The sequence below is a fragment of the Bombus pascuorum genome, unplaced genomic scaffold (genome assembly GCF_905332965.1).
Source record: "Bombus pascuorum unplaced genomic scaffold, iyBomPasc1.1, whole genome shotgun sequence".
In the NCBI taxonomy this organism is placed as follows: Eukaryota; Metazoa; Arthropoda; class Insecta; order Hymenoptera; family Apidae; genus Bombus; species Bombus pascuorum.
The window spans coordinates 711,839-738,875 of record NW_026869740.1 but is presented as its reverse complement, the minus strand read 5'-3'; the positions used below and the strand labels follow the sequence as shown (position 1 = coordinate 738,875).

The window sequence follows — 27,037 nt, the reverse complement described above, 5'->3', positions numbered from 1 at the left end:
ATAATAAATGGTCCAGGAGAAATAAGTGTGGGAAGATAAAAAAAGACAGTAATTTAAGCTATTTAACGTTAAGCAAGGTGCTGTGGGTCAAAATAATACAATGTCAAACTATTTAACAGTACAAAGGTAGCAAATTAAATTAAAATCCAAACTCAGATTAAGTTTGAAAACAGTTAAGAATCTAAAAAAACCTTTGGAAAGACAATGTCTCATCAGGAAAAGTTCGTTGTCATCGCATTAAATATCAACATCAAGCGTAAATACAAATGAAAGTTCGAAATTAAAAAGAAGCCTTCCGAATTAAATAGTAATATTATGTAATTATTAAAAGTTAAAATTCAATGTTAGTGATTAATACAACATTGTACTGATTAGCAAACACATACCTACGTATCATGTTGTGAAACAATTTGGAAATAATGACGGAAGGTCCATATTTGTTGATGAGTCGTTGATGGCTGCATACCTAGAAAACTAATTAATAAATCAATCATTAGTTGTACGGAATAATTAGCAGCATGACAATTACATCATATAAATGATAGAAGATGTGTACATTGCATAAAATAAAGAGATCGATGAATAGAATTAAGTTAGTAACCAAATAAATTAATAGTAGGAAATAATTATTATAATTGTCGACCATTATTTATTCCCAGCTGTAAATAATAAATGGTCCAGGAGAAATAAGTGTGGGAAGATAAAAAAAGACAGTAATTTAAGCTATTTAACGTTAAGCAAGGTGCTGTGGGTCAAAATAATACAATGTCAAACTATTTAACAGTACAAAGGTAGCAAATTAAATTAAAATCCAAACTCAGATTAAGTTTGAAAACAGTTAAGAATCTAAAAAAACCTTTGGAAAGACAATGACTCATCAGGAAAAAGTTCGTTGTCATCGCATTAAATATCAACATCAAGCGTAAATACAAATGAAAGTTCGAAATTAAAAAGAAGCCTTCCGAATTAAATAGTAATATTATGTAATTATTAAAAGTTAAAATTGAATGTTAGTGATTAATACAACATTGTACTGATTAGCAAACACATACCTACGTATCATGTTGTGAAACAATTTGGAAATAATGACGGAAGGTCCATATTTGTTGATGAGTCGTTTATGGCTGCATACCTAGAAAACTAATTAATAAATCAATCATTAGTTGTACGGAATAATTAGCAGCATGACAATTACATCATATAAATGATAGAAGATGTGTACATTGCATAAAATAAAGAGATCGATGAATAGAATTAAGTTAGTAACCAAATAAATTAATAGTAGGAAATAATTATTATAATTGTCGACCATTATTTATTCCCAGCTGTAAATAATAAATGGTCCAGGAGAAATAAGTGTGGGAAGATAAAAAAAGACAGTAATTTAAGCTATTTAACGTTAAGCAAGGTGCTGTGGGTCAAAATAATACAATGTCAAACTATTTAACAGTAGAAAGATAGCAATTTAAATTAAAATCCAAACTAAGATTAAATTTGAAAACAGTTAAGAATCTAAAAAAACCTTTGGAAAGACAATGTCTCATCAGGAAAAGTTCGTTGTCATCGCATTAAATATCAACATCAAGCGTAAATACAAATGAAAGTTCGAAATTAAAAAGAAGCTTTCCGAATTAAATAGTAATATTATGTAATTATTAAAAGGTAAAATTCAATGTTAGTGATTAATACAACATTGTACTGATTAGTAAACACATACCTACGTATCATGTTGTGGAACAATTTGGAAATAATGACGGAAGGTCCATATTTGTTGATGAGTCGCTTATGGCTGCATACCTAGAAAACTAATTAATAAATCAATCATTAGTTGTACGGAATAATTAGCAGCATGACAATTACATCATATAAATGATAGAAGATGTGTACATTGCATAAAATAAAGAGATCGATGAATAGAATTAAGTTGATAAATTAATAGTAGGAAATAATTATTATAATTGTCAATTATTATTTATTCACATCTGTAAATAATTAAGGGTGCAAGAGAAATAAGTGTGGGAAGATAAAAAAAGGCATTAATTTAAGCTATTTAACGTTAAGCAAGGTGCTGTGGGTCAAAATAATACAATGTCAAACTATTTAACAGTAGAAAGATAGCAATTTAAATTAAAATCCAAACTCAGATTAAGTTTGAAAACAGTTAAGAATCTAAAAAAACTTTTGGAAAGACAATGTCTCATCAGGAAAAGTTCGTTGTCATCGCATTAAATATCAACATCAAGCGTAAATGCAAATGAAAGTTCGAAATTAAAAAGAAGCGTTCCGAATTAAATAGTAATATTATGTAATTATTAAAAGGTAAAATTCAATGTTAGTGATTAATACAACATTGTACTGATTAGTAAACACATACCTACGTATCATGTTGTGGAACAATTTGGAAATAATGACGGAAGGTCCATATTTGTTGATGAGTCGCTTATGGCTGCATACCTAGAAAACTAATTAATAAATCAATCATTAGTTGTACGGAATAATTAGTAGCATGATAATTATATCACATAAATGATAGAAGATGTGTACATTGCATAAAACAAAGAGATCGATGAATAGAATTAAGTTAGTAACCAAATAAATTAATAGTAGGAAATAATTATTATAATTGTCGACCATTATTTATTCCCAGCTGTAAATAATAAATGGTCCAGGAGTAATAAGTGTGGGAAGATAAAAAAAGACAGTAATTTAAGCTATTTAACGTTAAGCAAGGTGCTGTGGGTCAAAATAATACAATGTCAAACTATTTAACAGTAGAAAGATAGCAATTTAAATTAAAATCCAAACTAAGATTAAGTTTGAAAACAGTTAAGAATCTAAAAAAACCTTTGGAAAGACAATGTCTCATCAGGAAAAGTTCGTTGTCATCGCATTAAATATCAACATCAAGCGTAAATGCAAATGAAAGTTCGAAATTAAAAAGAAGCTTTCCGAATTAAATAGTAATATTATGTAATTATTAAAAGTTAAAATTCAATGTTAGTGACTAATACAACATTGTGCTGATTAGTAAACACATACGTACGTATCATGCTGTAAAATAATTTGGAAATAATGACAGAAGGTCCATATTTGTTCATGAGTCGTTTATGGCTGCATACCTAGAAAACTAATTAATAAATCAATCATTAGTTGTACGGAATAATTAGCAGCATGATAATTATATCATATAAATGATAGAAGATGTGTACATTGCATAAAATAAAGAGATCGATGAATAGAATTAAGTTGGTAACCAAATAAATTAATAATAGGAAACAATTATTATAATTGTCGACCATTATTTATTCACATCTGTAAATAATTAAGGGTGCAAGAGAAATAAGTGTGGGAAGATAAAAAAAGGCATTAATTTAAGCTATTTAACGTTAAGCAAGGTTCTGTGGGTCAAAATAATACAATGTCAAACTATTTAACAGTACAAAGATAGCAATTTAAATTGAAATCCAAACTCAGATTAAGTTTAAAAACAGTTAAGAAACTAAAAAAACCTTTGGAAAGACAATGTCTCATCAGAAAATTCGTTGTCATCGCATTAAATATCAACATCAAGCCTAAATACAAATGAAAGTTTGAAATTGAAAAGAAGCTTTCCGAATTAAATAATAATATTATGTAATTATTAAAAGTTAAAATTCAATGTTAGTGATTAATACAACATTGTACTGATTAGTAAACACATACGTACGTATCATGTTGGAAAACAATTTGGAAATAGTGACGGAAGGTCCATATTTGTTGATGAGTCGTTTGTGGCTGCATAGCTAGAAAATTAATTAATTGTCAGTTGTCATAAGGTCATAAAATGGTAATGGAATGGCGCTGTGTTCTGAACGTCCTGCAGGACCACAGCTATCGATACTATAGTAAGGTAGTGTCCTAGGCCCGGAAGATAATAACAAGATAGTCACCTGTAACTGGCGCCTGTCATGTAAACTTGAGACTTAGATGATAACAACAAAAAGGTTGAGCCGTAACACAACTATTAACTTTATTTTTAGCAAACTTTATTATGAATTCAATAATCAAAATTGAATGTGCATTGAATTGATACGTATAAATCACAGTTCATTCCAACAACTTTATATAGAACCTAGTTACACTGGTGCGTATGTATAAATTAAGTATGCGATTGGTCTAAGGGTAGAAACTCGGTAAAGAGATATTGACTATTCTAAAGATAGAGAATAAGTAAGTTTAGTGACGATGTTGTGGCAGAGGAAAGCTAGTGATTGGTGTGTCTAAAGACACAAGGTAAGCTGATTCGTTGAGCACAATTTTGGTTAGGAAAGTGAGGGCGATAGACATTGCTTTTGATTGGGTAATAAAAAGGTTGGTGGAGTTGGTAACGGAAGATACCAAACGTGAGAAAAACCAAGTTCCCCGTATCTTCCCGTGGTAAACAATAAATGTAAGGGACACTTGAAATAAAAGATCCTTGTTTGGTCTGAAGGACCTTAACTATGAAAATACCCAGATTTATGGTGGGTTCCTAAAACTATTGAGAGTTCCCAGTGAGTATGTATAGACATCCAGCTGCCATCTTGCCCGCAGTATGTGGTCTGGTCTCTGATGTGGATTGAGATGTGGTTTATGTCACACGCCTGGCGACAACCCCTTCAGAGGGCACAAACCCTTACTCTGTTGGATTCGTACAATAAATTTTACCATGATATTTAATATACCATAATATTTACCATAATTTTACCAGAATATTTAATTATACTTACGAAACGTTCGAACTATGACGCGAGGAAATCGCCGGTGATCTGTTCATTTCGTCATTTCTTGTGTCTCCTACGTGACACAGTCAGAGTCGCCCGGTGTATCACATTCTATTTCGCTGTTCATAGTAGCTTTGTTATTATTTTTTTCGATAAGGCTGCTCGCCAAACCTAACGTAATTTTTAAGGGTGAACGGGTCAGTTTCCTCTCTCATCCTCTTCTTTAGGTATGATAATATTTTGCCCCCTTTTATCTTAATGTCCGACTTTATTTTCGATTTAATATTCCCTCTCGTTCCCCTTATTGGGTTCCCATTCTCTTCACCAGTGTCATTATCACTTCGTCATCTATTTTTCAAGTCGCCATTTCCGATCGAGAGGGTACCTTGGGACCAACCTCCCCTTCATCGTTACTGTCACGTAATTTCAAATGATAACAAATTAGTTCAGTAGATGACAGGCTTTATTAACAACACAGTTATGTTTTTACTACAAAAAGATCACATGAACTGTCGCGGACCCGTCTCGTACCATCAAGGAAGAAAGCTCGGTGTGGATGTGCCCTTTTGAACTAAGAACGCGGATTCGTCGTTCACACTTTTCGGTAGAAAAGTGAGGGTAACGATCCGCGATGCTCATTGATTAATAAATGAAACTATGAAAACAAAGAAAACCAGATGTGGCTCATGAGCATCCTTGTTCAGGGGAAAACCCTGCTATTTCGCTAGGCACCCGCTTTCTTCGTAATTGGTAAGAGCGTGCAAAAACATAAGGTCAGTGTAACAATGAGTGGGTCCTGGCGGCCAGACCGCGAGGAACCTCGCAAGGACCATCGCATTTGGCGCAACACGTGGCAACCAGAACTCGACCCGTGACATTACCCCAGTCGTGGGATGACCGTCGGGTCGAGCCTGGTAGATTACTCGATTCACCGACGAGGTCTGAGGGCTCTGAAACCTCCTGAGCCGTAATTTTGTTCGTCCTTTTCGCCTTATCCATATTGTTATTATTTTTAAGTTTAAGTCCAAGGAAATAACTGAGCTCGTCCTAAGTCGTAGTTTCTTTATCATTACCTAAAAACATAGCCGTGATCGTCATAATATATTTTCCTTTCTCATGTACTTATAGTATTCCATATCGTCTTAATTTGAGCCGCCTGATTATAATATTAGGTTGTCCGAAAAGTTTCTTTCGTTTTATAAGATGATAATAGATGAACAACAATTTTTGTTTTATATTATTTTATTGAATTAGGTATGATCCATTTTGTTCTATTCCTATTATTATTTTCGTGCATAATTCAATAAACTAATATAAAACAAAAGACATTGTGCGTCTATTATTTCCTTATAAAATGAAAGAAACTTTTAGACCAATCTAATATAAACTAAATATTAATTCTATTTATTCCTTGTGCAGAATAATCAACATAAAAATCCGCATATGAGCAGATATTACGTAATTTTATGTTATTAACCTTTGTTGTTTAAATAATACATAGTGCTGTGTTATATTTCGCAGGTCAGTATACATACTGTATCTCCGTTATCTTGTCATTTATGGAAAAGCTATAGCCACGATGTGTTGGACGTGTGACAAGCAACTACTTAACCCAACTCGTATTCATCCTGCAAATATCGCATTTTATATTTAATAACTGTAGTACGTCTATATACTGGCTTATCATTAGGCTAATTAATCATTGCGTCTACTTTCCATTTTGTGGAGTTTATAAATTGTACACTTATTGCTCGCAAGTATGAGGTTATATATAAATTGTGTAATTATGTTTTATTTTCCTGTATTCGGTGGTAGCAATTATTATTTTTTTTAATATTTAATATTTATTTATTCTATAAGTTCTAATTGTTAATGTTTCAATGTATACATTATTGAATTTGACCATTATGTACTACAATTTTACTACTATGATACTTTTAATTATTGTGTATATATAATATATATTTTATTTCAAATTTTATTATAATTTATTTACTTATGTTACATATTCATTTAATTATTTGAGTATTAGATTCACATATTATGTTTATTATTTTATATTAGATTTATAATGTTGTTTTGGTTGTTCGGTTTTTTGGTGCGCTTAATCATTCATATACATAATTATAGATGATAATTGATAATTTTTAATGTTAATTTCTGATTGTGGATAGTGGATAGCCCCCTAGTTATCATCTACTTTAGGTCAATCAGTGAAACTATTCTGTGATTTATACTTTTTTGCTACCATATAGATTTAAATTGCGTCTGTTGTCTTTTCTTTAGATTTAAAACACTACTATTGTATATTCATATCGTATTGCTATTATTAATGTTTTCTTTATTTATTCACTAATCTATTATGCAATAGTTTCTTAATAGCCAGCCTATCCGAATTGAGAACTAAATTATAGACTAACTAGTTATTTCTCTAAGCAAACGATGGCGCTGATAGCCAATGTTTAAAGTTACTTTGGTAAACCAATTCAAATTAATCACATTTATTAATGCACTGATATTTTATTAGATGGCGCTCTTGTGGCCCGTCTGACTAATTTCACCGGAGGGAGTCACGAAAGGCAATATGGCAACGGTCTAAATTCTTTCCGCGAGTCGTCCATAACATTGTACTTATATTGCATTTCAATTACTTGTAAAATATTTTCGCGTGTATTACTTATATACTGATAGGACAGTTTCTCAACTTTAGGTGCTCCATCATGATGTCTGCCGATGGTGTATTTGGTGGATGATTTTATTACATGTTGTATTTTATTTTATGTATTATTAGTTGATTGCAGTTTTAGTTTTAATTTTTGTTATCTTTTTCGTTTCTGTTTCACTGCGGCGCTCTGCGCTTTACGTTCTATATAGTGATTTTAACTCCTACATAATTCGTCTAAATTCTCCAAATACAAACAAAACCTCTAACAAATTTTAATGTATTTTCATTATTTGGCAGGTCAGTGTATATATATCTCAATCATCTTGGTATTTAAAGGATTGTCGCAGTAAGGTAGAAGCAAGCCAACCACGATGCCTCTCATATGTATTTAGTAAGTTATGATTATTTGTATTAATGTTCTATGCTCAAATATCTAATCCTTTGTGTAAATAGACCTCTGCATATGTTCTAATGATGCGTGTCAATCATGATGTCTCTTGTATTGTAACTATTTATTAATTTATGCAAGTGACGTTTCGTAGTTATGAATCTCTACCAATCCATTTTATTAGGGTAAGTCATCCGCTAATTATTACTTTTCTATTGTACTATTTCAATATCTATATTGCAGATTATACTTCATTAATTTTTAGTTTGTATACTATTGAGGTTGACTGATAGAGGAACGAGTGGATGAATGTACAATAGAAGAATATATTGAAATAAGTATAGGTATAAGTATAAGTACAGGTATAACCTATATGGATCCAAATGCTGACTCTTACATTGTTACAATACAATAGAGAATCATCATAGGGATCGCGTTCACATATTTATATCAAAGGACGTTACCAAAAAGTTCACCTTGATGTGTATCTCTATCTGAAGGCTACAAGAAACAGTAATAGAAATCTACTTATAGCTCTTTTGTTTCTAGACATTGCAACCCAAAACGAAATTGATATTCAAAGGCACAATAATATGGACCCTTTCTTATTTTCATTAAATTCTACTATCTTCATAACAGCGGTCTCTGGGTCACGGATATACAAAAGAAAAGATGTTTAATGTTAATAGCTTACATAATTTCATTTTATAATATTCCCATACCCATTTCTGTTACGGCCTTAATTATTTGCAACTGTGAATAAATAATAATTGACAATTATAATAATTATTTCCTATTATTAATCTATTTGGTTACTAATTTAATTATATTCATCGATCTCTTTATTTTATGCAATGTACACATCTTCTATCATTTATATTATATTATTATCGTGCTACTATTTATTCCATACAACTAATGATTAATTAATTAATTTTCTAGGTATGCAGCCACAAACGTCTCCTCAACAAATATGGACCTTCCATCATTATTTCCAAATTATTTTACAGCATGATACGTACGTATGTGTTTACTAATCAGCACAATGTTGTATTAATCACTAACATTCGATTTGAACCTTTAATAATCACATAATATTATTATTTAATTCGGAAAGCTTCTTTTCAATTTCAAACTTTCATTTGTATTTACGCTTGATGTTGATATTTAATGCGATGACAACGAACTTTTCCTGATGAGACATTGTCTTTCCAAAGGTTTTTTTTAGATTCTTAACTGTTTTCAAACTTAATCTTAGTTTGGATTTTAATTTAAATTGCTATCTTTGTAACTTTAAATAGTTTGACATTGTATTATTTTGACCCACAGAACCTTGCTTAACGTTAAATAGCTAAAATTACTGTCTTTTTTTATCTTCTCACACTTATTTCTGTTCCACCCTTAATTATTTACAGATGTGAATAAATAATAACTGACAATTATAATAATTATTTTCTATTGTTAATTTATTTGGATACTAACTTAATTATATTCATCGAACTGTTTATTTTATGCAATGTACACATCTTCTATCATTTATATTATATTATTATCATGCTACTAATTATTCCATACATAATGATTAATTAATTAATTTTCTAGGTATGCAGCCACAAACGACTCCTCAACAAATATGGACCTACCATCATTATTTCCAAATTATTTTACAGCATGATACGTACGTATGTGTTTACTAATCAGCACAATGTTGTATTAATCACTAACATTCGATTTGAACTTTTAATAATTACATAATATTACTATTTAATTCGCAAAGCTTCTTTTTAATTTCGAACTTTCATTTGTATTTATGCTTTATGTTAATATTTAATACGATGCCAACGAACTTTACCTGATAAGACATTGTCTTTCCAAGGGTTTTTTAGATTCTTAATTGTTTTTAAACTTAATCTTAATTTGGATTTTAATTTAAATTGCTATCTTTGTACTGTTAAATAGTTTGACATTGTATTATTTTGACCCACAGCACCTTGTTTAGCGTTAATATCTTAAACTACTTTCTTTTGTTATCTTCCCACACTAATTTCTGCTGCTCCCATAATTATTGCGGTTGTGAATAAATAATAATTGACAATTATAATAATTATTTCCTATTATTAATCTATTTGGTTACTAATTTAATTATATTCATCGATCTCTTTATTTTATGCAATGTACACATCTTCTATCATTTATATTATATTATTATCGTGCTACTATTTATTCCATACAACTAATGATTAATTAATTAATGTTCTAGGTATGCAGCCACAAACGTCTCCTCAACAAATATGGACCTTCCATCATTATTTCCAAATTATTTTACAGCATGATACGTACGTATGTGTTTACTAATCAGCACAATGTTGTATTAATCACTAACATTCGATTTGAACCTTTAATAATCACATAATATTATTATTTAATTCGGAAGGCTTCTTTTTAATTTCGAACTTTCATTTGTATTTACGCTTGATGTTGATATTTAATGCGATGACAACGAACTTTTTCCTGATGAGTCATTGTCTTTCCAAAGGTTTTTTTAGATTCTTAACTGTTTTCAAACTTAATCTGAGTTTGGATTTTAATTTAATTTGCTACCTTTGTACTGTTAAATAGTTTGACATTGTATTATTTTGACCCACAGCACCTTGCTTAACGTTAAATAGCTTAAATTACTGCCTTTTTTTTATCTTCCCACACTTATTTCTCTTGCACCCTTAATTATTTACAGATGTGAATAAATAATGGTCGACAATTATAATAATTGTTTCCTATTATTAATTTATTTGGTTACTAACTTAATTCTATTCATCGATCTCTTTATTTTATGCAATGTACACATCTTCTATCATTTATATGATGTAATTGTCATGCTGCTAATTATTCCGCACAACTAATGATTGATTTATTAATTAGTTTTCTAGGTATGCAGCCATCAACGACTCATCAACAAATATGGACCTTCCGTCATTATTTCCAAATTGTTCCACAACATGATACGTAGGTATGTGTTTGCTAATCAGTACAATGTTGTATTAACCTACTAACATTCAATTTTAACTTTTAATAATTACATAATATTACTATTTAATTCGGGTGGCTTCTTTTTAATTTCGAACTTTCATTTGTATTTACGCTTGATGTTGATATTTAATGCGATGACAACGAACTTTTTCCTGATGAGTCATTGTCTTTCCAAAGGTTTTTTTAGATTCTTAACTGTTTTCAAACTTAATCTTAGTTTGGATTTTAATTTAAATTGCTATCTTTCTACTGTTAAATAGTTTGACATTGTATTATTTTGCCCCCCAGCACCTTGTTTAGCGTTAAATAGCTTAAATTACTGTCTTTTTTTATCTTCCTACAATTATTTCTCTTGCACCCTTAATTATTTACAGATGTGATTAAATAATAATTGACAATTATAATAATTGTTTCCTATTATTAATTTATTTGGTTACCAACTTAATTCTATTCATCGATCTCTTTATTTTATGCAATGTACACATCTTCTATCATTTATATGATATAATTATCATGCTGCTAATTATTCAGTACAACTAATGATTGATTTATTAATTAGTTTTCTAGGTATGGAGCCATAAACGACTCATCAACAAATATGGACCTTCCGTCATTATTTCCAAATTGTTCCACAACATGATACGTAGGTATGTGTTTACTTATCAGCACAATGTTGTATTAATCACTAACATTCGATTTGAACCTTTAATAATCACATAATATTATTATTTAATTCGGAAAGCTTCTTTTCAATTTCAAACTTTCATTTGTATTTACGCTTGATGTTGATATTTAATGCGATGACAACGAACTTTTTCCTGATGAGACATTGTCTTTCCAAAGGTTTTTTTGGATTCCTAACTGTTTTTAAACTTAATCTTAATTTGGATTTTAATTGAAATTGCTATCTTTTTAACTTTAAATAGTTTGACATTGTATTATTTTGACCCACAGAACCTTGCTTAACGTTAAATAGCTAAAATTACTGTCTTTTTTTATCTTCCCACACTTATTTCTCCTGGACCATTTATTATTTACAGCTGGGAATAAATAATGGTCAACAATTATAATAATTATTTCCTACTATTAATTTATTTGGTTACTAACTTAATTCTATTCATCGATCTCTTTATTTTATGCAATGTACACATCTTCTATCATTTATGTGATATAATTATCATGCTACTAATTATTCCGTACAACAAATGATTGATTTATTAATTAGTTTTCTAGGTATGCAGCCATAAGCGACTCATCAACAAATATGGACCTTCCGTCATTATTTCCAAATTGTTCCACATCATGATACGTAGGTATGTGTTTACTAATCAGTACAATGTTGTATTAATCACTAACATTGAATTTTACCTTTTAATAATTACATAATATTACTATTTAATTCGGAAAGCTTCTTTTTAATTTCGAACTTTCATTTGTATTTACGCTTGATGTTGATATTTAATGCGATGACAACGAACTTTTCCTGATGAGACATTGTCTTTCCAAAGGTTTTTTTAGATTCTTAACTGTTTTCAAACTTAATCTGAGTTTGGATTTTAATTTAATTTGCTACCTTTGTACTGTTAAATAGTTTGACATTGTATTATTTTGACCCACAGCACCTTGCTTAACGTTAAATAGCTTAAATTACTGTCTTTTTTTATCTTCCCACACTTATTTCTCCTGGACCATTTATTATTTACAGCTGGGAATAAATAATGGTCGACAATTATAATAATTATTTCCTACTATTAATTTATTTGGTTACTAACTTAATTCTATTCATCGATCTCTTTATTTTATGCAATGTACACATCTTCTATCATTTATCTGATATAATTATCATGCTACTAATTATTCCGTACAACTAATGACTGATTTATTAATTATCTTTTTAGGTATGCAGCCATAAACGACTCATGAACAAATATGGACCTTCCGTCATTATTTCCAAATTATTTTACAACATGATACGTACGTATGTGTTTACTAATCAGTACAATGTTGTATTAATCACTAACATTCGATTTGAACTTTTAATAATTATATAATATTACTATTTAATTCGCAAAGCTTCTTTTTAATTTCGAACTTTCATTTGTATTTATGCTTTATGTTAATATTTAATACGATGCCAACGAACTTTACCTGATGAGACATTGTCTTTCCAAAGGTTTTTTAGATTCTTAACTGTTTTCAAACTTAATCTGAGTTTGGATTTTAATTTAATTTGCTACCTTTGTACTGTTAAATAGTTTGACATTGTATTATTTTGACCCACAGCACCTTGCTTAACGTTAAATAGCTTAAATTACTGTCTTTTTTTATCTTCCCACACTTATTTCTCCTGGACCATTTATTATTTACAGCTGGGAATAAATAATGGTCGACAATTATAATAATTATTTCCTACTATTAATTTATTTGGTTACTAACTTAATTCTATTCATCGATCTCTTTATTTTATGCAATGTACACATCTTCTATCATTTATGTGATATAATTATCATGCTACTAATTATTCCGTACAACAAATGATTGATTTATTAATTAGTTTTCTAGGTATGCAGCCATAAGCGACTCATCAACAAATATGGACCTTCCGTCATTATTTCCAAATTGTTCCACAACATGATACGTAGGTATGTGTTTACTTATCAGCACAATGTTGTATTAATCACTAACATTCGATTTGAACCTTTAATAATCACATAATATTATTATTTAATTCGGAAAGCTTCTTTTCAATTTCAAACTTTCATTTGTATTTACGCTTGATGTTGATATTTAATGCGATGACAACGAACTTTTTCCTGATGAGACATTGTCTTTCCAAAGGTTTTTTTGGATTCCTAACTGTTTTTAAACTTAATCTTAATTTGGATTTTAATTTAAATTGCTATCTTTTTGACTGTTTAATAGTTTGACATTATATTATTTTGACCCACATCGCCTTGCTTAACGTTAATAGCTTAAACTACTTTCTTTTATTATCTTCTCACACTAATTTCTGTTGCTCCCATAATTATTGCGGTTGTGAATAAATAATAATTGACTATTATAATAATTATTTCCTATTATTAATCTATTTGGTTACTAATTTAATTATATTCATCGATCTCTTTATTTTATGCAATGTACACATCTCTTATCATTTATATCATATAATTATCATGCTGCTAATTATTCCGTACAACTAATGATTAACTATTTAATTTTCTAGGTATGCAGCCGTAAACGACTCATCAACAAATATGGACCTTCCGTCATTATTTCCAAATTGTTCCACAACGTGATACGTAGGTATGTGTTTACTAATCAGTACAATGTTGTATTAATCACTAACATTGAATTTTAACTTTTAATAATCACATAATATTACTATTTAATTCGGAAGCTTCTTTTTAATTTCGAACTTGCATTTGTATTTATGCTTGATGTTGATATTTAATGCGATGACAACGAACTTTACCTGCTGAGACATTGTCTTTCCAAAGGTTTTTTAGATTCTTAACTGTTTTTAAACTTAATCTTAATTTGGATTTTAATTTAAATTGCTATCTTTGTACTGTTAAATAGTTTGACATTGTATTATTTTGACCCACAGAACCTTGCTTAACGTTAAATAGCTTAAATTACTGTCTTTTTTTATCTTCCCACATTTATTTCTCTTGCACCCTTAATTATTTACACCTGTGAATAAATAATAATCGACATTTGGTCTTGGCAGAACTGTTCTGTATGGCTTCAACAGTCGGAAGACTGCTAGCCGATGTGGACACTGACACCTCAAATTGAAATATCGTAACAGAACCGTCTGCGCTGCTCCCGCCGACTATAGTTTGTGGCCTTCGTTGGAAACAGAAACAAAACCGAGCGACCCCCTTAACCATAAATTAATTGAATATGACGCGCAACAAAATTATAAAATTATTACAAAACAGCCATTTCTCCGAAGAAATTGGCACTCTCCGTAAGAATCGATACGTGGTGATAAAAGGAAAGCTCACGCGACTCAATCCATTTATCGATATGGAAGGAATATTGCGAGTTGGGGGCCGACTGGGTCACTCGCCTATGCCTTTCGCCCAAAGACATCCGATCATATTTCTTAAATCATCCGGAACACAGGCCACGTTATACGCAGTAAGACAACGGTACTGGTCCATCGACGGCCGAGGTCAAGTCTGGCGTACGGTAAAGGGTTGCGTCCGTTCCTGTCGCGCCAATCCAGCGCCGATGATAGGTAATCTGCCGGTGGCGCGAGTAACAGAAACTCGCTCATTCACCAACGTAGGCGTCGATTATTGTGGATCATTTTACACCAGGGAGAATCGCCACAGCTTCAAGGTTTACGTGACCGTTTTCGTATGCATATCAGTCAAGGCAGTGCATATCGACCTCTTTAGCGACCTCACGAGCGAAGCCTTCACTGTCGCACTTCGAAAATTCATTGTGCGACGAGGGTTTTGCTCGACCATCTATTCCGACAGCGGCACAAATTTCGTTGAAGCCAATAACGAACTGCGAGGACTTCGTAGCCTGCTACAATCGGACGATCATAAAGAAAGTGTACAAGCATTCTTATCCGATCGGCAAATTGAATGACGTTTCATTCCCCCTCACTCCACGCATCTCGGCAGATTATGGGAAGCTGCGGTGAAGTCGTTCAAACGTCACCTCAGACGCATCGTCGGCAACGAGTTACATTCGAACATTTCAACACCCTTATCATCGAAATTGAATCCAATCTTAATTCAGGACCGCTAACACCAATCTCCACTGACCCCAGTGACTTCCTGGTTCTCATTCCCTGCCACTTCCTCATTGGCAATTCATTAATGAGTTTGCGGGAGCGAGATTTCAAGGACACCCCATCCAACCGGCTCTCCAGATGGCGATATTCAGCAATTAAAACAACATTCTTGGAACCGCTGGCACCGGAAATATCTACATTCATAGTATCCAGGAAGGTAAGATTGTCATCCTCAGAGAGGACAACGCGCCCTGAATGCAGTGGCCTTTATGCCGAATCGTCAAGGTCCATCTAGGCGTCGATATTATTCGAACAGCTACGATTCAGACGGCAAAGAGTATCTTGGATCTGGGCGTCAAAAGGTTTGTTCCACTCCCAATTCAACCCGATCTCAAGAAACTCCGCTTTACGTGCATGGTGTATGGATGATATGTTCCGTCAGATATATCCCGAGAAACATTTCCTTGACGTTCCTTGTTTCGATTTTGATTTTATTTAATAACGTATATTAGCGTATTTTTTATATATATGTGTGGGTGTGTGCGTTTATTTATATGTATATATATGATTGTTAGTCCATTAAGTATGTAGTATGTTGCTTTTGTTGTACCGTTGATTTTCTTTAATCGTCGTTATTCTTGATTAGTTTTCCAAGTCGCGAGTCACACTACTCGCGTATTCTATCTTTTGTCTCGCGTTACGGCCCGTGCGGAGCACGGGTCACGACATCCCCCTCCCCCTCCCCCGCTCTTGGGTTTAAAATTTCCAGAGGAATCGTTTCCCTTAGTTCACATAGAATGGATGTTTCGGCGTTGGGTTGTCGGACCACCGCAGTGGTTGATATTATTGATATTCCTTGAGGTTGTGTTGTTTGGTCGTCGGTGGCGCGTCTTCTTTGCATGTATAGTAGTAAATGGGTAACTGAGCTATATATCGCTCTAAGTAGCGCGATTCCGCAACCGTAATTCTCGCGCAAGTGGTATCAGTATATAATTATATCCACTGCTATTTTGGTTAATTTTAATATTATGAAAATCCCAATTATCGCGTCTTTTTCATTGTGGTTGAAGCGTTTTCGTCCATGATTCCCAAGATGGGTACAGTTCCTGATACGATTGTTTTCCCTGTCTCCACTTTCTATCGTATTCAATACCGCAGTTTTCTCCGCCGGAAACATAACGTCGTCCCTAAATGCATCTAAGTCTTTCTGGGTGTATATTCCACTCCTAGCTAGCGACAATGGCGCTGAGTAGTGCTATGCTTGGCGTGCTTCTGGGTGAAGCTCTTGCGATGCGATCGTTTCCATTGGTTTCGATACGAACTGGTGCCAAAGTCCATCGATATTATATAATGTAGGCAGCATTTTCCGCAGGGAGGGCTCACTTATGTGAGTCTATGGGGGCTGGCAAATCCACGTTCCCGCAGCGAGGACTGTTGGGACAAGCGTCCCGTTTACGTGAGTCCTCTATGTACACCGCAGGGAAGATCGCCAGGAGTGTAATGCATTTGACCACGGTTATACTTTCTGTATGTGACCTTGGGTAGTAGCGCAGCCATAATCCTGATTCCAAGGGTGGGACCGTCGAGATAAGTTCCGGGGACAAAAGTACTTTCAGGCCTCCACTTATGTGAGTCCCATCTGGGTCTGCCGAGCAAAGCTAGCAGGTCGCCGAGCCACCAGTGACGTGGCCGTACATCCACGCCGATAGTCCCACCAATGACTAAAGTTGGGACCGCGGGGGTCGTTTAAAGTCCGGAGAGAGTTGCGACGCCTCAGCTCGGCCAATTTGGGTTGAACTCATGGGTGTAGTGCTTGAAGGCCAAATGCTGGCCAAACGGCCGATAAGGGATACTTGCCTCCCCCGATGGCCGGCCGTAGGTGAGCAGCGTCCCAACTGCTCCGGAACTATCCTGGAGAAATCGCAGGACTGGGAAACAAGCCTAACTAGTACAGGCAGCAAGGTCTGGTTACCGAGTGCGCTGGTTGGGCGTGATCCCAAAGCTAGCTGTTATTTCCCTCTTTGTGATATTTTAACATTTGAACCCTCTTTTGACCTCATTATACACGCCAAATGGAGCGCACGTTTGTTTTAGTGGCCAAACGAGCCCAGCACCGCGCAAAATGCAATCTTTTGAATACTTTGCCTGAGATTTGTTATTATTTCCTTCCTGTTTGAGATATTTTGACGTTTGAGAGCTGTTTTCCGTCCATTTTACACGCCGCATATGGCGTGCGTCTGTTTTAATCCTTTCGTTTCGAGCGTCGCTTATAGGCGGCACCCGCGAGATGACCTATGGGTACGAGTGCCGCTTATAGGCGACATCCACGAGGTGACCTGTAAGTACGATTACCGCATATAGGCGGCGACCATGCGACGAATCCTAAGTCCGGCACTCCATATATCCGGCATCCAAATGATACATACACAAATGCTATCTGTAGTCAATGATATATTTTTTCGTTATCGCAGAACGTTTGAAGTGGCAGAACATTTTCTGTTGATTTTATTGACATATTGGATTAATCACTTCTTAAAGTTACTCATTGTTGAAACAACATCAAATCGTTTCACATAATATATTTCAAACATCCAAACGATCGTATACTGTTTCATACTAAAAAATCTATTAAATTCATTGACAGTGAAACGATATTTCATATACGGTTCTTATAAGAATTATTGTTATTTAAGACTTAGGAAAACGTATATACAGCAACCACGTACACTGTGCGTATTTCATTCAGTGACAGTACTGCAGCGGTATGGACTACCGAAGCGAAAGGGTTAACTTCAAAACCTGTCCAGCACCGCGCAAAATACAAACATTTTGCAGATTTTGAGTAAGATTTGCTGTTATTTCTGTCCTGTTTGTGATATTTTGATGTTAGAATGCTGTTTTCACTCCATGCTACACGCCCAGTATAGCGCGCGTCTGTTTTAACGTTCAAACCAGCCTAGTATCGCGCAAAATGCAAACATTTTGTAGATTTTGAATGAGATTTGCTGTTATTTCGCTCTTGTTTGAGATATTTTGGCGTTTGAACACTGTTTTCACTCCGTATTTATCCCTTAGTGACACCTGCGTAGCCACAGTTATTTTCTGTCGTGTCCCTGTGTTTTCCTTGCAATATTTTTCCAACCAGTGTTTAATGCTTTTTAACTGCTTACCACTATCTGCATTTAGTATTCCTTGTGTTGGATCTCTTGTAGTTGAGATTTTCAGTTTCTTTGTAGTTCTTGCCGTATTTAGCATTACGGCTTCCAGCATTTTCATCAAGCCCTTGAACTCCATAGGACATATTGTTTCCTTGTCTTTTTCTTCCGAGGAGGAGGATATTTCCTCCGCGTACTCTTCTGATGTCCCGCTATCGTCCCTTCATTTTTGGCTAGGATCTCACTTTTTGTTGATATCTTTGTTGTTTGATATTTTTTGTTGCTTTCCGTGTATGGAGTATGGTATTTACTTTGATCCGTTAGCTCAGCCGGTGAGTCAACTTCCGTTTCACTTTTTGGTCAGTTCCCTTTCGACTGCGGAAGAGTGCAGACGTGCCGGGTGCCCGGAGAGGTCTCTCCGTTGAAACCGGACGTGGAAAAAAGTGGCCCCGAAAGTGCGGAAAGCGGGGAAAACAAAGCAATGCAACGAGTGCCACCGTTCAGGATATCAAACAACGGCGAAACATATGCCATACACAAAAACATGGAAATCCAAGAACGCACAGAAACCGAAATGAATATCACTCAAATGAGTGACGAGAGAAACACCACCAACAACGATCTAACACAACAAGACGAAAGCTGGAAGGTCGTAACTCCCAGCAAAAGAAGAAAATTAATAACAAACGCAAATACTAGGAGGGCTGCAGAAACAGAAAGGAAGCAATGGCTCCAGGAAATTCCTCTACAAAACCCCTTCAGCGCACTGCCACAAGAGAAGGAACCAGACACAACGGAAAAACCAACACACAACACCAAACCACCACCAATTTACATCGACGCGCAGATAATAGACCCCCTCCTCGAACTGCTAAACAACACGGCAAGCAAAGAAAATTACAACATCAAACAACTAAAATTAGATCAAATAAAAGTGCAAACGAACACCCCAGAAACCTATAGAAAAGTGATAAAGCTGCTAAAGGAAAAGAACGCTGGATACCACACCTACCAATTGAAATCGGATAAAAGCTACAAAGTAGTAATCAGAGGATTACACCCAAGGACAAACACAAGCAACATATGTGAGGAACTAGCCAAAATCGGACACCAGGTAAGGGTAATAAATAACATAACCAGATTTGATACCAAACAACCACTATCGCTATTCCTAATAGAACTAGAACCGAACAAAAATAACAAGGAAATCTATGATATAAAACAAATCCTGAACACAATAATCACAGTTGAAACACCCAGACACAAAAAAGACATACCGCAATGCATGCGGTGTCAACAATATGGACACACAAAAAACTACTGCAACAGAAACCCGGTGTGTGTCAAATGCGCAGAAAAGCATTTCACAACGTACTGCCCATACATGGGAAAAATGAACGAGGTAAAGTGCTACAACTGCAACGGAAACCACCCAGCCAGCTACAAAGGCTGCCCAGCCAGAAAAATACTCCAACGTAAATTGTTTCCGCCGCCTAGAAGCAGGACATATAACTACCACCACACACAACAAGACAGGACAGAAGCTGAGACACCAATAAAAGTACATCACGTAATGAACAACAACCACAACAATACCAACACCACTGGCAGTCGAAGCTACGCGCAAGCAACCAAGGAAGTAACACCCGTAGCCAACCAAAACCACAACAATAACACCAACGACGCTACAGAAATAAAAGAACTATTAAAACAATCCATCAAAAGCACCGACATGTTAACAAGAACGATAAGCGAACTAAACGAAGCATTCAAACAGCAATCATTACAAATCACAGCTATGATACAACTGATAACAACCATGCTAAGCAAAAAGTAAAAACGGACATACTAAAAATAGCTGCCTGGAACTCTAACGGCCTACAACAAAGGGCCATTGAAACCAAAGCATTCCTATACCACAACAACATAGACATACTACTCGTATCAGAAACGCATTTCACAATAAAAAGCTACACAAAAATACCGCACTATACCATATACGATACCAAGCACCCCTCAGGAAAAGCACACGGAGGGACCGCAGTGATAATAAGAAACGACATTAAACACCACCTACACAGCCAAGTTAGTAAAGAACACATACAAGCAACTACCGTTACCGTACAAACTAGCAGCAACCGTCTACAGCTGTCAGCAGTATATGCACCACCGCGACACAAAATCACAGCACAAATGTGGGAAGAATACTTCCAACAACTAGGCGACAAGTTTATCGCAGCAGGTGACTACAACTCAAAGCACACAACATGGGGATCAAGAATCACTACACCTCGAGGCAGAACCCTGGAAAAACACATCAGGAAAAACAATCTCAATATATTATCCACAGGAAGACCGACATACTGACCGACAGACCTGAGCAAAATCCCTGACCTACTCGACTTTGCAGTCACAAAGGGATTAAATGGAAATAAAATAAATATAGCATCCAGCCTCGAGCTTAGCTCCGACCATACACCCATAATAATAACATACAGAAACAAGCCAATATTCTACAACAACTCAGAGACGCTATGCAACAAATCCACTAATTGGCAAACCTTCAAAGAAATAATTGAAAGCAAAATCAACTGCAACATCCCATTGAAAACGCACGAACATATCGAAAAAGCTGTAACAACACTTACAGAAACTATACAAGAGGCAGCACGGGCAACCACAAAACCAGCAACTACCACTAGACAAACAAAACAAATCCCATCAGACATCCTCGAAAAAATTAGAGATAAAAGAAAAGCGAAAGCAAAATGGCAAAAACATAGAACAAAAGAAAACAAAAAACACCTAAACAAACTCGCAAAGGAAATAAAAAACGAAATAAAAGAGCACAACAACAACGAATTCACAAAGTTCATAGAGTCACTATCTGCACACGAGAACTACAACTACTCACTATGGAAAGCCACAAAAAAAAATAAAGAAGGCGATAAAACCAGCCCCAGCAATCAGAAAAGCAGCCAACACATGGGCACGAAGCAACGAAGAGCAAGCCGAAGAATTTTCCATCCACCTATGCAACACATTTACACCACTCAACATCAATAACAGCAACCACAATAGCCATACGGACGACGACGCGATAGCCACTAGCACTGCAATCGACAAGCAATACACCATACCTAAAACAACAGCACAAGAAATTAGAAACATAATCGAAAAAACAAAAAACAACAAAGCACCAGGAATCGATCTAATCAATGGCAAAATATTGAAAAACCTCCCTCCAAAAGCGATACGACTAATCACTATAATATTCAATGCAATACCAAGAATACAATATTATCCTACATTATGGAAACAGGCACAGATCATAATGTTACCCAAACCAGGCAAAGACCCACATGAAGCAACATCCTACAGACCAATATCACTACTCCCCGTGCTCTCCAAAATACTAGAAAAAGTAATATACGCCCGACTAAAACCAATAATAGAGAAGGAAAAACTAATACCAGACCATCAATTTGGATTCAGAAATAAACACTCCACCATAGAACAAATGCACAGGCTTGTCAACGAAATAATACACACAATAGAAAACAAACAATATTGTACAGCCCTATTCATGGACATAGAGAAAGCATTCGACAAAATAAACCACGAAAGCCTAATACAAACAATCAAGAAACAATTCCCGGAAAAAATATACTAAATAATAAAATCATACATAAGCAACAGAACCTTCACAGTAAAAATCAAGGACGCACACTCCGAAGCAAAAGACATCAAAGCAGGTGTTCCACAAGGAAGCGTACTAGGACCCATACTATACACATTATACACGGCCAACATCCCAACAACTATCAATAGTAAAATACTGACATTCGCAGACGACACAGCCGTGCTAGTCAGGCACACTAACCCTGTAACAGCAGCCACAATACTACAAGAGCATATCACAAAAATAGAAATGTGGCTACAGGACAAACAAATCAAAGCTAACCCTAACAAATGCAACCACATCACATTCACACTGAGAAAACAGATAACACCAAACATCTTCCTGTACGGCACGCAAATAACACAAACAAGGCATGTCCAATACCTTGGACTTCGCATAGATACACGCTTCACATGGAAACAGCATATCAAATCAATAATAGACAAAATACAGACAGCAAGGAGACAAATGCACTGGTTAACAAGCCGAAAATCCAAACTAATCACAGAAAACAAACTGAAAATATACAAAATAATCATAAAGCCAATCTGGTCATATGGAATTCCACTATGAGGAACAGCAGCAATGAGCCATATAAACAAAATAGAAACAATCCAAGCCAAAATCCTTAGAACAATGGTAAACGCCCCGTGGTACGTTTGAAACGAGGACATACGGAAAGACCTCGGAATACCAACGGTCAAGGAGGAGATTACCAGATTCGCAACAAAATGCAGAATAAGAACAGAAACACACCCGAACCAGCTGGCAGCTGAAACCTGCAACACAACAAATATCGCAAGAAGACTAAAAAGGAAACACCCAATAGACCTCATAAAAGATATAACTTAGAAAAAAAAACGAAGCTGGCACCCCGCTGGGGATAGCCGCCCACATGCATGCTATATTATTTTTTTTTTTTATTTATATTTTTTTTTTTTATTCTTCACCAACAAGATATAACACTTTACCAAATGTCCGCAAGGACAAATTGTAAAATAACCAAAATAAAATAAAAAAAAAAAAACTTATTTGAAATACAGCTCCCACCGACTTCTCTCGGGCTTATGATACTGGTGACGCACAATGATTTTAAAGAGAATCTTGTAAATATGATATTCTGAGTCCATTATTGAGTTCAGATCGCTTATAACCAGTTTATAAAATAAAATACAAGATCTAAATCTGATGATGAATCAATATTATGAGAAGAATTAATAACGTTAGGACCATCAATGTTATCAAAATAATCTTGAGATATTTGACTCGTATTTTAATCTATATAATTATTTTAATTTAAATATTTTTTTGATAAAAGGAGGTTTTTCTTTAGTCATTAAATAATCGGCAATTATATTGTATTATTATAAAATATTATAAAATATAATACAAAGTAGGTCCACCAGTGGTCGAAAGAAAATTGATATCCAACAACGTCAATAGCAAAATAGCAAAAGTATTAGCGAGAGCCAAATTGTTACGTATTATTACAAATCAAAGAATAATATCTATACAATAGATGAGATTGCAAAATTAAAAAATATTACTGTCCTTAGATTCCCATCATAACACTGTAAATTGAATTCGATAGAAATGATATAGTCCCAAGTAAAGAATTGTATGGCCACAAGAAATGTAGCATTCAAATTTGGTGATGTAGGAAATATATCTTATATAAAGCTGAAAATTCTGGGATTTAGACAATGTTATAGAAAGAAATCTTTTATAATAAATGTAAATGACAGTTACAGTAACGTAGAGTTTAGTGCTGCTTCAAATTCTGAATAAAATACATTGTTTAAAACTCACATTATTTATTGTTTCATTTATATTAACATTCACAATATATCTACTAACCATCTATATTCATCCATACTCATTTCAAGAATCCCACTCGGAAAGTGCAGTATATGAAGAATAGGGATATGCCCCTGACCCGACCACGTGCGTTTAGTTACATCTATTGAATCGAATTATTGAACGGAGTATAGTTATACAGCGAACGAAATCATTCTTTATCAATAGATACTAAAAAACGTTTATTTTTTATGTTCGGTTCTAAAGAACTATCTTCAAAAATTTTTTTAATTTTTTGAAAAATTGCATAATTTTTGTAAACTGTTGTGACTTTATGTGCATTTACCTGCACCGCACAAAGCACTGGGTCCAGGCTCTCCTTCCAATAACACAGTGCAATGGGAGGGAGCACAAAATGTGCTAATTATAAATTACTTTGTAATTTATATCAGCTACAGCTGACGATGCAATAGAAAAGAATGTCTATAATAATGACAGATATAATTCTGACAACATAACTAGAACATACCACGTCAGATGAGAATCGAATAAAGTACACAAACATTAACAGACATTGACAGATATTCATACTGAAAACGATATTTTCAATTCGATTTATCGTAAAGGTGTGTGTGTGTGTGTGTCTTCGCTTATTTTCTGTTACTATCTGATACGATCAAATACGATCAATTATATAAAATATAAAGTATACAATTTTATATTTGCTATAAATACATTACACGTTTCTGAATATTAAATTTCGCTCTTTATTTTGGATCATCCAATATCCATGACTTGACATGTATTCGAAAAAGAATCCGAAATAATTATGATTTATTACGATTAAAATAATATAAATTAACAATGACAATAAACTAAGAAACACTATAATATATAGAAATGGAATATTACATTTTAACCAATGTTATCAAAATCTATTGTATAATTGTTTCATGATTGAATTATTACAAATTCAGTTTTGCCCTTTACATTCAAAAACATGCGTGCGTGTATACTGTATCTTACACGAAGGAAAAAATAAGTCGGTCAATGTTTTACTACATTATTGTTATTAATCCTATTATTTCTAAAAAATGGCCGTTAATCATTGCTGCAGTTTTATTTATTTAGAAAAATGTTTGCGGCTGTTTATGTTTTTATTTTTATAGGATAGCGGTGATATTGAAATTATATGGTGTTTGTGTAGAGCAATGTATATATTGACTAAGACAGTGAGTGGAGTAGATGGAAAGAAATTAATTTTCGAAGGTTATGATTTAATACTTACAGCACTTGAAATAAAAGAGGATAATTGGGCCGCACACAAATGGGCATCGATTCTTCTTAATTCTAAGTCTCTCTATGAAGGAGTAAAAGCACAAATAAAAGAGTCATATAATATTAAGAAACATATGCTGGTATATTTCATGATAATATATTAATATTTCGTCCCTTACACGATGTCAAGCAATTGTATCGAATATGTTTAATATCGGAGAGGGCAATGGAACTAAATCCAAAAGAACCAACACTTATGTACATGCTTGGTACTTGGTGCTATCAAGTTGCTGATTTAACATGGTAATGAGGAAAAATTGCATCTGTAATATTTGAAGAACCACCATCTTCATCTTTTGAGGAAGCTCTAAAATATTTTGAAACCGCAGAGGAAATTGATCCCAATTTCCATAGTCACAATTTATTAATATTGGGCAAAACCTACTTAAAATTAAATCAAATAGAGCTAGCTATGAAATATTTAAAAATGGCCCTTGAATATCCTGCAAAGAACGAAGATGATCGAGATGCTAAACAGGATGCACAGAAGTTTTTAATGAAATTTTAACAAACTTAGCAGAAATTATAATCTATTATATGATAAATGGATATTATTATAGGATATGGAATTGAAGGGATAAAGTAAATTTAGAATCTACCTTTTAAGTAGAAGTATAAAATTTATTTACTGCAAAGTACAGTACAACTTATGTGTGATGAGCTTTTTATACACAACATCTAAGATATTAATCATTGTTTGAAGATTTAAGACTACTACATACATGTATATTTTATAAAGTGTTTTATTTTAAAATGTAATATGTTGCAAATTGTAAATAGTTAGTAGCAGTTGAAGAAAATTCGTATATACAATATGTCATTAAACTCTCTTTCTCGCAAGAAGTAGTTAAAGAAATATATTGTAACGGAATTAAAGTGTGAAAATGTTAATGCCAAAAGTGTCACAAATACCACGATTTAATAAAGTAGTTTCCAAGTCGAATTATCGGTCAGGAGATTCTTCATCTTCCTCTTCCTCTCTGCGAGCCCCGATAATTGCATCTGCTTGCAAAGTAGAGAGCAAATGAAGATATTGGCGTGTTCGAGGGCCGATTATCGCCCTTGGCATTCTTCCCATCAGATGGTATACAAGGAAACGATGCAGGCCAAACTGCGTGGTGTATTCACCACACGGGGAAGTATATTCCACCACAACGTAATCCGGTGGTAGATTTTCCGGAAATAATGATATGGTGTGCAAGCCGTTAAATCCAAGTCGACATTTCGCCATCGTTTCGTTATAAGGTACAATCTAGAAAAATAAAACAAACTAAAAAAAAATTAAATTTACGAAATGTTTTAAAAATCAGTGGAGGAAACGATTGAAAGGAAATAAAATACTTACTGCCCCAAATGTGACGAAGATGTAAAAGGACGCTTCCAATCGTTAAGCACTTCCAAATGTTTTTTTCTTTTTTTTTTTTTTTTATTTTTTTTTTTTTTATTTTATTTTGGTTATTTTACAATTTGTCCTTGCGGACATTTGG

At 33.9% G+C, this 27,037-nt stretch overlaps 1 long non-coding RNA gene and 1 pseudogene across 1 annotated transcript; one reads left to right on the top strand and one right to left on the bottom strand.

Annotated features, from left to right (window-relative positions):
• Nucleotides 1-392: 392 nt before the first annotated feature.
• LOC132915748 (uncharacterized) lies at nucleotides 393-4,363 on the bottom strand. Its single transcript, XR_009659950.1, has 3 exons — nucleotides 3,930-4,363; nucleotides 3,707-3,782; nucleotides 393-474 (listed from the first exon to the last, which is right to left on the bottom strand). It is a non-coding gene; the product is annotated as an uncharacterized LOC132915748 (long non-coding RNA).
• A 20,943-nt stretch (nucleotides 4,364-25,306) lies between these two features.
• On the top strand, nucleotides 25,307-26,267 carry LOC132915746 (regulator of microtubule dynamics protein 1-like; annotated as a pseudogene).
• The last annotated feature ends 770 nt before the right edge of the window (nucleotides 26,268-27,037 follow it).